Below are 12,910 nucleotides of genomic sequence, written 5' to 3'. Positions count from 1 at the left end.
AATCAACTGGGTGGATCTCAGTACTTCGTTGATGTCCCAGAATTCATCTTTTTATGGCTTCAGTGCTATCCTGCTGGAAATCTTTGCTGTATCATTGAGCAGTCTCATGGGAGACTGAGAACATTTCCCTTATTATTTTTTTAAGTAGTATATTTTTACGTTTTGTCTTTTTTCTTTTTAATTATTAATTTAAACCTAAAGATTAAACTGGGATTTACGTTAATTCTCAAGAGTCTGGTCATTGCTACAGTAAAATTTCCTGATTTGGTGAAGCTCAAGAAAAACACATTCAGGGGCCTCTTGCTAACATACATGAAGAGTATACATATATATTTTTTATAATGTGCTGAATGCACCCCATAGTTTGAATGACATTGAGCACACATTTCTGATCTTGGTTTACTTTTTAACTTTCTTTTGTAGTTCATTAATAAAAATCCTCTAAATGTTTTCTAAGACTGTTGCTTTGGCCAGAGTTTAAGGCCTTGTGTACACTATAAAGTGTTTAACAGAACAGCTATACCGTGATAGATATACCAGCAAGCCCTTCTACAGGGGAGACAGATTAAAGAGTTCTTTGCTGGTTTAGCTTTATACCAGTTCTCTCTCTTCCCCCCCCCCCCCAAAAAAAAAGCTATACAAGCAAAAATATTTTTGATGGTATAATTGTGTCTACACTTGTCTTTTGCTGGGCAAATCTATGTTGATTAGGGAAGTGATTTCTCTCCCTCCCTCCCCCCCGCTCCTAATTGAGATAGGTATGCTGGCAAAACTTCTAAGTGTAGCCCAGCCCAGGCCTAAGTAAAAAGTTGCCATTGAGGTGTGAGCACCCTATTTAACTTGCCTCACACTTTCCTTCTCTGGCTGTGAGTTTTATTAGTTTCCCCTGTATTAAACTTACTTGCTCTGTGATCATTTGACATTCATTAGACAGGTATTCTTCCACAAAAAGGAACTATTCAGAAGTCGAATAATTCCCAAGTACAAGAAAGTAGTTGGTGAGAATGTCTTTAAGTTACTGAGCATGCCTGTTAAATTCCCATTGAATTATGTACCGTAGGAGTGCTGGTAATACTTGGAATAAGGGTCTAATACAGATTCCATTTAAACCAATTCCTAATTTGCCAGAATCAGGCCTTTATAGAGGCAGAGATAGCATTATAAAAATGTAGTGCCTTTCAAATATATCCGTCTGTGGTCAGACCCAGATAAGGCCCTGAGAGCAGAAGAGCATTCATTGTCCTTTGGTGGATACTCTATTGTTACTAATATATATATAATCTGTATATATTTTCTCTTTATTTTTGTAGAACACTATATAGGTTTTCCTTTATTTTCTTCAGCACCCAGCTGTGAACCATGTAGTGCATTATCACAATATGCTTTTGACCAGGGGCGGCTCTAGCTTTTTTGCCGACACAAGCACGGCAGGCAGGCTGCCTTCGGCGGCTTGCCTGTGGGAGGTCTGCCGGTCCCGCGGATTCGGCGTACCTGCCATCGAATCCGCGGGGCCGGCGGACCTCCCTCAGACAAGCTGCTGAAGGCTGCCTGATTGCTGCCCTCACAGGGACCGGCAGGGCTCCCCCGGCAGCTTGCTGCCCCAGACATGTGCTTGGAGCGCTGGTGCCTGGAGCCACTGCTGCTTTTGACCTCTGTCTCCATAATTTTACTCAAAGCACTTTTGAGCCACTTTCTAGCTAGTCTCCCTATGGACAATTTTTCTAGGAGTACAGTACATTTCTATTATTCCTACCTAACATGTACTGCCATCTGCTGCTTGTGGATAGGAGCAGATTCTAGTCATTCCAGGCAGTACATAAAGCAAAACCACAATTTCAAAAAGAACCTAAATAAATATTACAAATGGAGAAATGACATTATATCAGGGGTAGGCAACCTATGGCACGCGTGCCGAAGGCGGCACGCAAGCTGATTTCCAGTGGCACTCACACTGCCCGGGTCCTGGCCACTGGTCCGGGGGGCTCTGCATTTTAATTTAATTTTAAATGAAGCTTCATAAACATTTTTAAAACCTTATTTACTTTACATACAACAATAGTTTAGTTATATATTATAGACTTATAGAATGACACCTTCTAAAAACGTTAAAATGTATTACTGGCACATGAAACCTTAAATTAGAGTGAATAAATAAAGACTCGGCACACCACTTCTGAAAGGTTGCCAACCCCTGCATTATATTAACCATTGTTGTATGCACTGTTGTTGTAGCCATGTCGGTCCCCGGATATTAGAGAGAGAAGGTGGATGAGTTAATATCTTTTACTGGACCAAATTTTATTGGTGAGAGAGATGAGCTTTCGAGCTTACACAGAGTTCTTCTTCAGGTCTGGGAAACTAACTCCGAGTTCAACCCTGAGTTAATTTCCCAGACCTGAAAAAGAGCTCTGTGTAAGCTCGAAAACTTGTCTCTCTCCACAACAGAAATTGGTCCAATAAAACACATTACCTCACCTGCCTTGTCTCTGTTATATTAACCAGTCCAACAAGATCAGCTGCTCTTTTTTTTTTTTTTTTTTTTTGAGGATGAGGCTATATTTCTTACTCTGAATATGGGGAAATACTGCCAGCCTCTCAGATACCAGTGTAGGCACCTAGTTTACGACATCCTTTACCTTGAAACTTGAGATTTACTGGGATGCTTGCATTTCAGCCCTCATATTTGTAGATAATCGCCTTATACAATCATTTAATTGTGTTAACTATTGTTGTGGTTAATTCATATGTAATCAATGTGTGATGAATAGATTTAAATTGGAGGTATAGGAATAAGTAGGATTGTATTATAGGGGTATAAGGCTGACAAGCATTTATGAGTGATTAAGTATATAAGCAAAGCAAAGTAAGGCCGTAATGCAAGGTCTCCAGGCTGAGGCCTGTAAGGTTTTAACTTAGCCACATTAGGCCATGAGAACGTAACCCAAGAGTAACCCTGTACCTGTGAAGTTACAAGATTACTGTAAAATATATGCTAATAGGTGGTGATTGGAAAAATATGCCACAATGTACCACATGATGCCCGATTGTAACATCTTGGGAAATACTGCAGCAATCACAGGTTACCATGGGGACTTGTAAATGTTAATGAAAATAAGGGGTCCTAAGAGGATAGCCTCTGAAAAGTGGGGCATCCCAGATTTTATAGGTATGGAAGTCCAGTTAAGGGAAAAGGAGTTGGAACCCTCAAGCATATGTATATGGGTTATGAGCGTGAGTGTAACAGAATAAAAGGACTGAATAGTGGGGAAGAATGCATCAGCAGACCCTCCACAGATGACCACTTGTTGAAAATTTCTCCCGTCCTTATGGTAACCTTGGGGATATGAGTATGAAAACATAGATGCTGGACATCTTATGGTATTCCTCCACTTCACTTAGGTGTCTGTAACTGTGGCATTAATTATCTGTGTAGTAAAGTTTTTAATAAAGGGAATATTAATAACTTGTGAATGCTGTTGTGGTCACTATTATCATTCCTCATGTGCTCCTAGAGTCTCCTGCCCTAATGTTATTTCTAATAGTGGGTCTCACCCTGCTGATTCTGATAATGTAGCCTTTAGGGACTGCGAACCTTTGGCACAAGTTACTATGGTTTAAAATACCATTGGTAATATCAACCCCTCAATAATATAAAGACACTGAAGGCAGCTGATCGGAAGATCTTTTCTCAACTTTGGAATCCATTTGATAATTGTATTTTTAATGTAATTGTAAAATGCATCTCGAGGCTATGATGAGAGGTATATAAACTTCATTAAAGAGGTAGGAGCAGGTCCTTTGAGTGTGCCAAGTGCATTTGGTATAATTAAAAACTCAACATGCATTGTTCCATTTACCATACTTACAATCACAGCAGTATCTTCCTGTACTTTGAAACAGAGAAACTATGGTACAGCAATTACTTTTGAAATGGGAAATATACAGATTTGAATGGCGTCCATTGTACTGTCACTCTGAGATCCTTCACATGCAGTGAATATAAATCAAATATAGGCAAGTTAAACTCATTCACTGACTGAATTAATCTATACCTCTTAAACTCACTATACCAAAACATGTATCCCTCAGTATGACCCGTTAAATTAAAACCCAGAACGACGAATTGGGGTAATGTTCCACTTACAGGGAAGAAAGAAAACCTGTACTGGGTGCCTGTGGTTTAGTGGATTAGGCATAAATCTGGAATGATGGGTTCTTTTTCTTACCTTGCAAATGATTCATATATATTTAGGCAAATCACATGTTGGGAAGAACTCACAATTGGGACAAGATTTTCAAATGAGCTCAATTCCTAGTTAGTCAACAAAATAATGGGCCACGTTTTTTAAAGAACTAGGAGTTAGGTGCTGAGCTTTTTTTTTTTTTTTTTTAAATTTGGCAAAAAATGCCATAATGCGGACTGCTGGGGGGCTGAGCACTTTTGAAAATCCATCCCCAGTTATGCATGTTGAAAATTTGGCCCTTAGGGCATTGTTCTGTTCTGAAAAGTGACAATAAATATTGAATCCCTTAATACTGTTTTTACAATCTCAGTTATCTATTGTTATCCAATTTAGTTGCCTATTTAATCCAGTCAGTTGAATCTAATTTATATTCTTATACTATTTCCATCACCGTGGTATCTGAAAGAAGTACCAATACAGCAGAACCCTGTTTATCCGATCTAATTGGGACTGGGGCAAAATCGGATTATCAAATATTTGGATAATTGAAGGAATGGGAAAGTGTGAGTCTGCAGCGCCATCTAGTGGCCATAGGGGAGATCCCCGCTTCTGGACCTGTGTCTGCTGGTTGTGAGAGCTGGCTAATAGAGGGTTGGATGAACAGGGTTCTACTGTATATTAAAAAATAGACATGAAGATTTCAGTGTTTTCCTTTCTTTTCCTCCTTACTATAGGGACTCCATTTTTTATTATGTTGTTTTTATAATAGGTGATTTTGGTGAGGCTATTGAAAAAGGCTAGGTTGAAGAAGTAAGTTATGCCTTCTACTATGAAGACATTGGGGTTTGTGGTCATTTTGATTTCTTTCAGAAGTGAGTTCCACAGATGAGGAATAGTTACTAAGAAAGCTGTGTCTGTTGCCTGCCCAAGGCTTACTCTCTTACAGAATTACAAGTTAAATGTTTTTTTCACCCTGGAATGTGAGAGTCAAGTAGGATTCTTTCTGGCTATCAGAACAGTAACAAATATTTTGCAATTGAAATTTAGCAATTCTGTTAATGATAGATAAGCCAAAATAGAATCCAGCTCTCTCTCCTTGACTTCTCCCTAACAGCAATAAACAATACTAACAACTTATTTTAGTCAGTAAAGCAAGCAGCTCTAACTCTGAATACACACAAGGAACAGATAGATCTTGTGAGTAAGAAGATGCCATTTTTACATAGTCACTTTTCAGAGTGGATTTAACCTCAGTTATCCCTATTTTACTGATGAGACAACTGAGGCACAGCTGTGATTACCAAGCTATGAGAAGTGGTATGTAAGTGCAAATTACACCTCTACCCCGATATCACGAACCTGATATAACGCGAATTCGGATATAACGCGGTAAAGCAGCGCTCTGGTGGGGGTGGGGCTGCGCACTCCAGCGGATCAAAGCAAGTTCAATATAATGTGGTTTCATTTATAATGCGGTAAGATTTTTTGGCTCCTAAGGACAGCGTTATATTGGGGTAGAGGTGTATTATTGTTTATTAAATTAATTCAAAACCAATCCCTGCAAAATGTTCAGCAGGCCTCCATGACTTACAAATTGAAGACTATGCCACAGACCTTTTACTCTACATAGTTATAGTCAGCAAAAAGAAGAACTTATTCCTCAGGCCCCATCATTTGCGCCCCACAAATCATAGCCACCAAACAAACATTCAACTCGACCCAATCCAAAATTTAAATAGAATTGTAATTCCCTTTTAGAATCTGTAACCTCAATTACCCTTTATGACACCTTTGAAAAAAGTTCAACTGAACACACAATTACAGAACAGCTTCAAATTAGCTTCTAATGAATAGCTAAATTCTAAAAACCAGATTAGAAACATTTTAATATCAGAATTTTGAAACAGAGTTACAGTGACTGGTTCTCTTGATACTATCCATTTTGGCCTGAGATTTTTCAAATGTTATTTAGGAGCAACTCAGACTTCTCTAACACATACCTGATGCATCTGAATATGAGGTCTTCAAACCACAATTTGAGGACTTCAGTAGCTCAGACATAGGTTAGGGGTTTGTTACAGGAGTGAGTGGGTGAGATTCTGTGGCCTGCATTGTGCAGGAGGTCAGACTAGATGATCATAATGCTCTCTTCTGACCTTAAAGTCTATGAGTCTATGAGCTGTAGAGAATGTTTTGTCAATATCTCCTTTTTAATTCCTCCTAGAACCCATCCTTATATAGGAGTAAAACCACATGTATTCACCTCCGTGCACTCCCAAATCAGAGATGAATATATTGAATGAATTTCCATTAAATCTGTTCGGCCAGATTCACCCTCTGGGGTGGTGGGTGGTGGTGTTAAGAGCATTGCTCTGTGACCACAGAGGCATCTGTGTCAGAGTGGTGATGCCTCCTGGGGAGAGGAGGTGCCAGTACCAACACTACCTTCCCTTCGGACTTCTGCCATGTGAGAACAGATTGAAAATCAGACATGGGTTCCATAAAAGCCCCACAGGCAAATGCTCTTCAGGAGATGTGCTGCATCACTGTATTCTAGGTTACTTGGTCCTGCCTCATCGCAGGGGGATGGACTAGTTGACCTCCTGACATCCATTCCAGCCCTATATTTCTATAATTCTATTATTCTGGCCCCACCCACTTCCCAGCTGCACAAGCCAGCTGCACACTGGGTTATTGGAGGTTGCCAGCAGTTTGGCACCAGCCTGTTGATCTTCATAACAAGTTAATTTGAGCTCAAATACTAAATTAAGCAGTGAAATAAAACATAAATAAAGGAGTAACTTAATCCAGCTCATTGGTTCTGTAAAAGAAAGCATATCAGCATTCCAGGCCAAACAGTTTTTAATCCCATATCTGCTTCTGCCATAGTAGTAGTTGCACTTTCTTCTGCATTTCCAGTTTTGGAGTGAAAAGGTTAAAACCCTGAAATGCACTAAGCAAACATGTTGCATTGTATATTTGTCTCATTCATAATTACCCTAAGTGTTGACATGTAAATTGTGATAACAAATTAATTTTTTTCATTAAAACTTCTTTAGTCCGCAACAGTTTAGTCCATAACAAAAAATCAACATATCCGTAGTATTCACTTAATCTTACCCTCTCATTATATTTGAAAGAGAAATATATGATGTCCCATGAACTCTGACTATTAGGTTACTTTTATGCCCAAGGGAAAAAAACATACAGTTCTTTTTCTTATTGGAAGGTCAGCTTCATCAATCCAAGAAACGTGATTGCTCTTGTAATGAAATGGTTAATTATTCCCGAGTTCCTTTGTATTTAAAGGGGGTTTTAATCACATGTGATTGTAGTTTACTTATGCACTTTAGTGAGTATGTTTTGGTGTTTATGGAGTGGATAGAGAAAATAGTCTCAGAACTTATATACAGAAGCAGTTTATGATTCACTAAAGGATGCACTTACTTATGTTGGATTAAGTGATATTAATGCCATGTTCATGATTTAAAAGTTGAGGATTGTTGAAGATTGCTTGATCCTCTTTTGGGATTCTCCTTGTGTTGTGCTGAGTTTGAAGTGGGTTACTACCATGCAGAGGGAAACTTGATTGAAGGTGATTTTAACTTGCCTCCCTTTGAACTCCCCACCTCTTATCGTCCGTCCCTCCCCCCCGCCAAAAAAAAGACACAGTCCTTCTGCAGGGCACTCACACATATAGGGGAACAGAACTGTAAAGTTTTTTTAAAAGTTTCCATTTAAACTCTCTCATTTCCAGTCTTAACTTCAGTGTGCGCACACACATACTATTTTCAGCTGAAACTTTACATATTTTACAACTTAGATGAAATTTGCTGGTTAGAACCCAGAATTCCCTGGGAAATCAGTCTTTTGGCATATTTGGAGTTCAAACAAGTCAATAATGATTTGGTTTTGAAACCTTAAACTAAGGGCCTGATCATACCTTCACATGCAGAGTAGCATAGAGTACTAGCTGGGCACTGCGGTAGTCCCTCCATGGTGTTAGAATCTGAGCTGTGGAGTGGGCAGGGACAGGGGATGAGCTCTCTTCATGCATCATCGCCCCACCATTATTGCTTTACAGGACTAATACTGCATCCCTCTGACTTGTGTGTGCAACTCTGTGGAAGCCACCTGAGAGGTGGGGAGGGGAGATTCAAAGCATGGTAGCCAGTGAGAGAGTCTGTGGAATCATGGGTCCACTGAAGCCATGCCCCCGCCCCAAGACCTTCACAAAGACACCTATGCTTTTTCAGCTAAGCCCCTGAATTCCAGAGGCTTGGGGACTGAACTCCCTGCCTGTACCAGAAGGGTCCCTCTCCTAGTCTTTTTAAGAGAACAATACAGAGGAAGCTCCACAAGGGAATGTGGCCAAGCTTCTTGCTCCTTGTGGCCAAGCTTCTTGCTATGAGTTTTCTTATTTTAGAATTATTTGAGCCTAAATTCTGCCCCAGAGCCTCAGTGAGGATTAATTGGTTTGACTTGTGAAAAGAAAATATTTAAATTGAACCCAATGAACTGGGCAGGAGTATGAAGTAGTCAACAATTATGTTCAGCCAACAACAGGAATTTCACACTCTCCCGCGTGTCAGCAAGCTCCTCTGTTTGAAATAACTTGCACAGATGGCATTTACCTTGGGTTTTGATCAAGCTGAGGGAAATGTTTTCTTTTTTTTTTTATTTTACCGAACATCAGTCTTTTACTACAGAACCAAAAATATTAGAAAAATAATCCCCATATTTCATCAGGTATATTGTTTACAATTCATGTTACATTTGTTTCAAGAATACTATTCATTAGTATATATTTTATCAACATCACTTCCTGACAAGCCCATACACCTGTTCAGCAGCCTCCTTGCTTCAGTTTCATTTCCTTATCTCCAGCTGTGCACAAAGAGTCAATGAGCTTTCTTTTCTAAAACTGTTTTTACTCACACTACCTCTGTGACCTTAAAGTTGTACTCTGTATGAATATGCTGCCCTACAGGAAATTCAGGATAGATTTGGAGGGGGGAGGGGCATGCTATGCAGAGGGCCATCCCCAAGGAGGGGTTGCATGTGATGCCATGGAGTCTGCTGACCTTTTTCTGTCTCTGTGGAAGAAGTGTGGGAGGTCAGTGCACAAAGGGTTAGTTCCAGGCATGGATCCTAGGGGAACAATTCCCACACCCTCTGCTTCAGGGCTCTTGACATAGATGGTTGACTTACAACTACTTGACTGGCTGCAGTCAAGGAGCACAGAGCGTATCTCTGGCCTGGTTTACACTAGGGGGGTAGATAGATCTAAGGTACGCAACTTCAGCTATGTGAATAAGCTAGCTGAAGTCAGCATACTTAGAGCTGCTTACCAAGGTGTCTTCACTGCAGTAAGTCAACTGCTGACGCTCCCCTGTCGACTCCACCTGCGCTTCTCGCTCCGGTGGAGTACCAGAGTCGACGGAAGAGTGCTCGGCGGTCGATTTATTGTGTCTTCACTAGATGCGATAAATGGACCCCTGCTGGATTAATCGCTCTGGAGGTAAGTGTAGACATGCCCTCAGGAGGGCTGTATGTATAGGAGGTTTTAAGTTACTTTGTCCTCTCCTGATCCTGGGCTGCCTATGTGTTTGACTGATTGCCCAATGTAACTTGGAGCAAAGCCAGGGCTGCTGTCAATTACACTGGCTGTCAGTCGCCCCAAGGGGCTGTTAAAGCAGCTGGGGATCTTCAGGGCACAGGGAGGTCCTCATCATGTCCCTTTTGCTGTCTAGTGGAAGAGAGGTGATATAAGAACTGTTACACTGACCTCAATAACAGGAACATGGTAGAGGGGAGATGGAAACAGTATACGTTTAGAGCCAAGGCTGCCAGTGACAGAGAAGAGTTCTTGGGAAGACAAACCAACACTTGATTTTTTCATGGGACTTTTATAGTGCCTGAAATTGCACACAAGACAGTAATCGTCAGTAATTCTGCAGGAGTAGGACTGTGTGTTGGCATACGATAACAAAATCTGCTTCGCCAGTCAATCTGTGCTGATTGTGGGATTTTGTAATGCCCATTGGCCGAGGTAGGCTAGGTGGCAGTCCAGAGCAGTAGTCAAGTGTGTGCGGGTGGTCAGGCAGCCGGGAGATGGATTGGTATCAGAGGTATTCTGGGGCAGTGGTCGGAGTTCTTGCAGAGGTCAGTAGCTGGAAGATCCAATCCAAGGGGTTGAGTCAGTGGGTTAAGGAGATGAGGTCAGGCGAGGCAGCAGGCAACAAGGTAGGGTCAGGCAAAGCAGCAAGGCAAGGTGGTTTAGGCAGCAACCAGCAGGCAATGGTCTGTTGCTCAGATAGCTTCCTCTTCCTGTTGGGGTCTTTATGTAGTCCAAGTGCCCAGTGAGAATGTGGCCACTCCATCCAATCAGGGGCCTGAGGAAGGCTGCTGTGGGTCTGTAGGCCTTTAGCACGAAGACTGTTGGTCAAGGTGGTAGTTCAGTGCATTGCTGTGGTGCAGCAGCTTGGGATGCAGCCTATGGACCTAGCAAGCCTGGCTTTGATACTGGGGTCCTGACAGTTTCTTGTTTGAGCACATCATTGTTCATTCTGATGGCAGTTACGAGTACAGAGCTTTTCATTTATAGACCATGTGCTCAAACCTAGTCCACTTCAGTTGTGGATGAAAGTTGTTACCAACCGATGACTATGTGAAATGAATTGTTGGTTTCAGTTACATTTTTAAAGGATTGATATCACAAATTACAGAAAATTCCATACTTTTTGGCAGTCTTGATCGCATTCTCAGCAGAGAGAGGCTATGGAGCCTGAAATACTCTTTTTACCTCTAAAAATGTTCTGTCTAGAATCAGGTTGAGAGATTCTGGAATGGCAATATTGGGAGCTTCGACTGTTACTATCAGCACTTTACCTGTTGCATGAATTTCAGTTAGCATGGTTGACAGTCAAACACTTTTCTAGTGAAAATAAACAAAATCACTTTTGGTGTATATTTAAACTGCTGTTGTTGCCTATGGAACTAGTGATGGTTCAATAAATGCTCCTCTGGTTTCAATGCTGCTACAATTCTGACCTCTGGTGAAAGATGTGTGATCTGTTGCCATAGTGATTAAATATAGAATTACCAAACAACTTGCTAGCTAATGCAATTTTTTTTAATTTTATTTTGGTAGCACCCAGGAACCCCAGTCATGTACCACAACCCCATTATGCTTAGCACTACATAAACATGACAGAAAAGACCGATCCTGCCTGACAGAGCTTACATTCTAAGAAAACTTCTTTTTAAAAGGTTCTGCAGCTTTTGATGAAGTCTGGATTGTGCAGGACACGACAAACTCCACGATTTTACATTTATACCTAAGATATAGAGCATCACGTTTAGGGGGAGGTTTGGAGGACTTCTCATCACGGAATCAGCAAGCTTCTTGAGGAGGAGGCTACTTCTACCTCTCCCAACCAGCAGCATTTTTCTAAGGACAGAGCAGATGGCTCCACAGCCCTCCCTATGCTATTGGACCTTAGGGGTTACATGCTGCCTCTTTAATTTTGTATCCCTGGGTTTTCCTAACAGAACCCACTCCTATAAATGACACAGCATGCCTGGAAGCCCCTGACAACATGTGAGCTAGTTTCCCAGGAGTGCTAGGCAATCTGATATGACGTTAACGGGGAAGCTTTAGACGACAGGAAAGATCTTGACAGCAAATTGTTGGAGGTGAAATGTGATGGAGGGAATTTACATCAATATTTCTGAACCTTAAAGAAGGCTTGGTTCAAGGGATTGGCAAAAGTTTAAGGGCTCTTATTCTTGCAAAAACCAATTCACTCAACCCTAATTAATAAAAATATGTGAGATTACCTCAGAAACTCCATTATGATATTGTTAAAACAAATTACAGAGTGAAATTAGCAAGGAACTCATTGAAATCTTGTTATTGTACAAGGGGAGATTACTAAGGAAATCCTGTGATAATCCCATAACAGTGTGTATTATACTGGCAACATTATTTCTGAGCAAGTCTGTTGGAACTCTTTCATATGTTAAATCTGAGTGAGGCAATGTAGTAGGTAACCTGCAGTTGAACTATCTACATTTGCTAAAAAATGTAAAGTTATAGTGATAAATAGAAAGGAAAGTCAAAATAATACAATAAATGTGGGTTTTATATAGTACAGTATCTACCTTAGCCAGGGTATCACAAAGCCCTGTATAAAGTTAAATGGAGCTACGTATGGCAAAGTAGTCATAGCTAGTAGACCCTGTTTTATTGATAGAGGGAATGTTTGATCCTGCAAAATACAGCTGTATTGTGCTCTTTGGCCTGGTCTACACTTGCAAGTTGTACTGATATAACTGTATAGGTGAGGGGTGTGATATTTTTACTGATATAGTTATACTGGGACAAGCCCTCATGTGGATGCAGTTATACTGGTATAAAGATGCCTTGTCATATAGGAATATCTTTACTGGTATAAACATCTTTATACCGACATAGCTGCGTCATAGAATCATAGAATATCAGGGCTGGAAGGGACCTCAGGAGGTCATCTAGTCCAACCCCCTGCTCGAAGCAGGACCAATCCCCAGACAGATTTTTGCCCCAGATCCCTAAATGGCCCCCTCAAGCTCCACCGGAAGGTGATTGCACCGCTTTAACTATACCAGTTAAGCAGTACAACTTTTATGTGTAGTCAGAAAGAGGCTCTAGATCTTTATCTTTGGACTCAGAATGGCACCAGATG

The 12,910-nt window shown here is 40.8% G+C and overlaps 1 protein-coding gene across 3 annotated transcripts in view; it reads left to right on the top strand.

Moving 5' to 3' along the window:
- Positions 1-12,910, top strand: part of RABGAP1L (RAB GTPase activating protein 1 like) — a 541,073-nt gene that overhangs the window by 376,431 nt on the left and 151,732 nt on the right. The window lies entirely within an intron of this gene.

Source organism: Mauremys mutica, chromosome 8 (assembly GCF_020497125.1).
Source record: "Mauremys mutica isolate MM-2020 ecotype Southern chromosome 8, ASM2049712v1, whole genome shotgun sequence".
NCBI lineage: Eukaryota > Metazoa > Chordata > Testudines > Geoemydidae > Mauremys > Mauremys mutica.
This window is presented reverse-complemented; position numbering and strand designations above follow the sequence as displayed.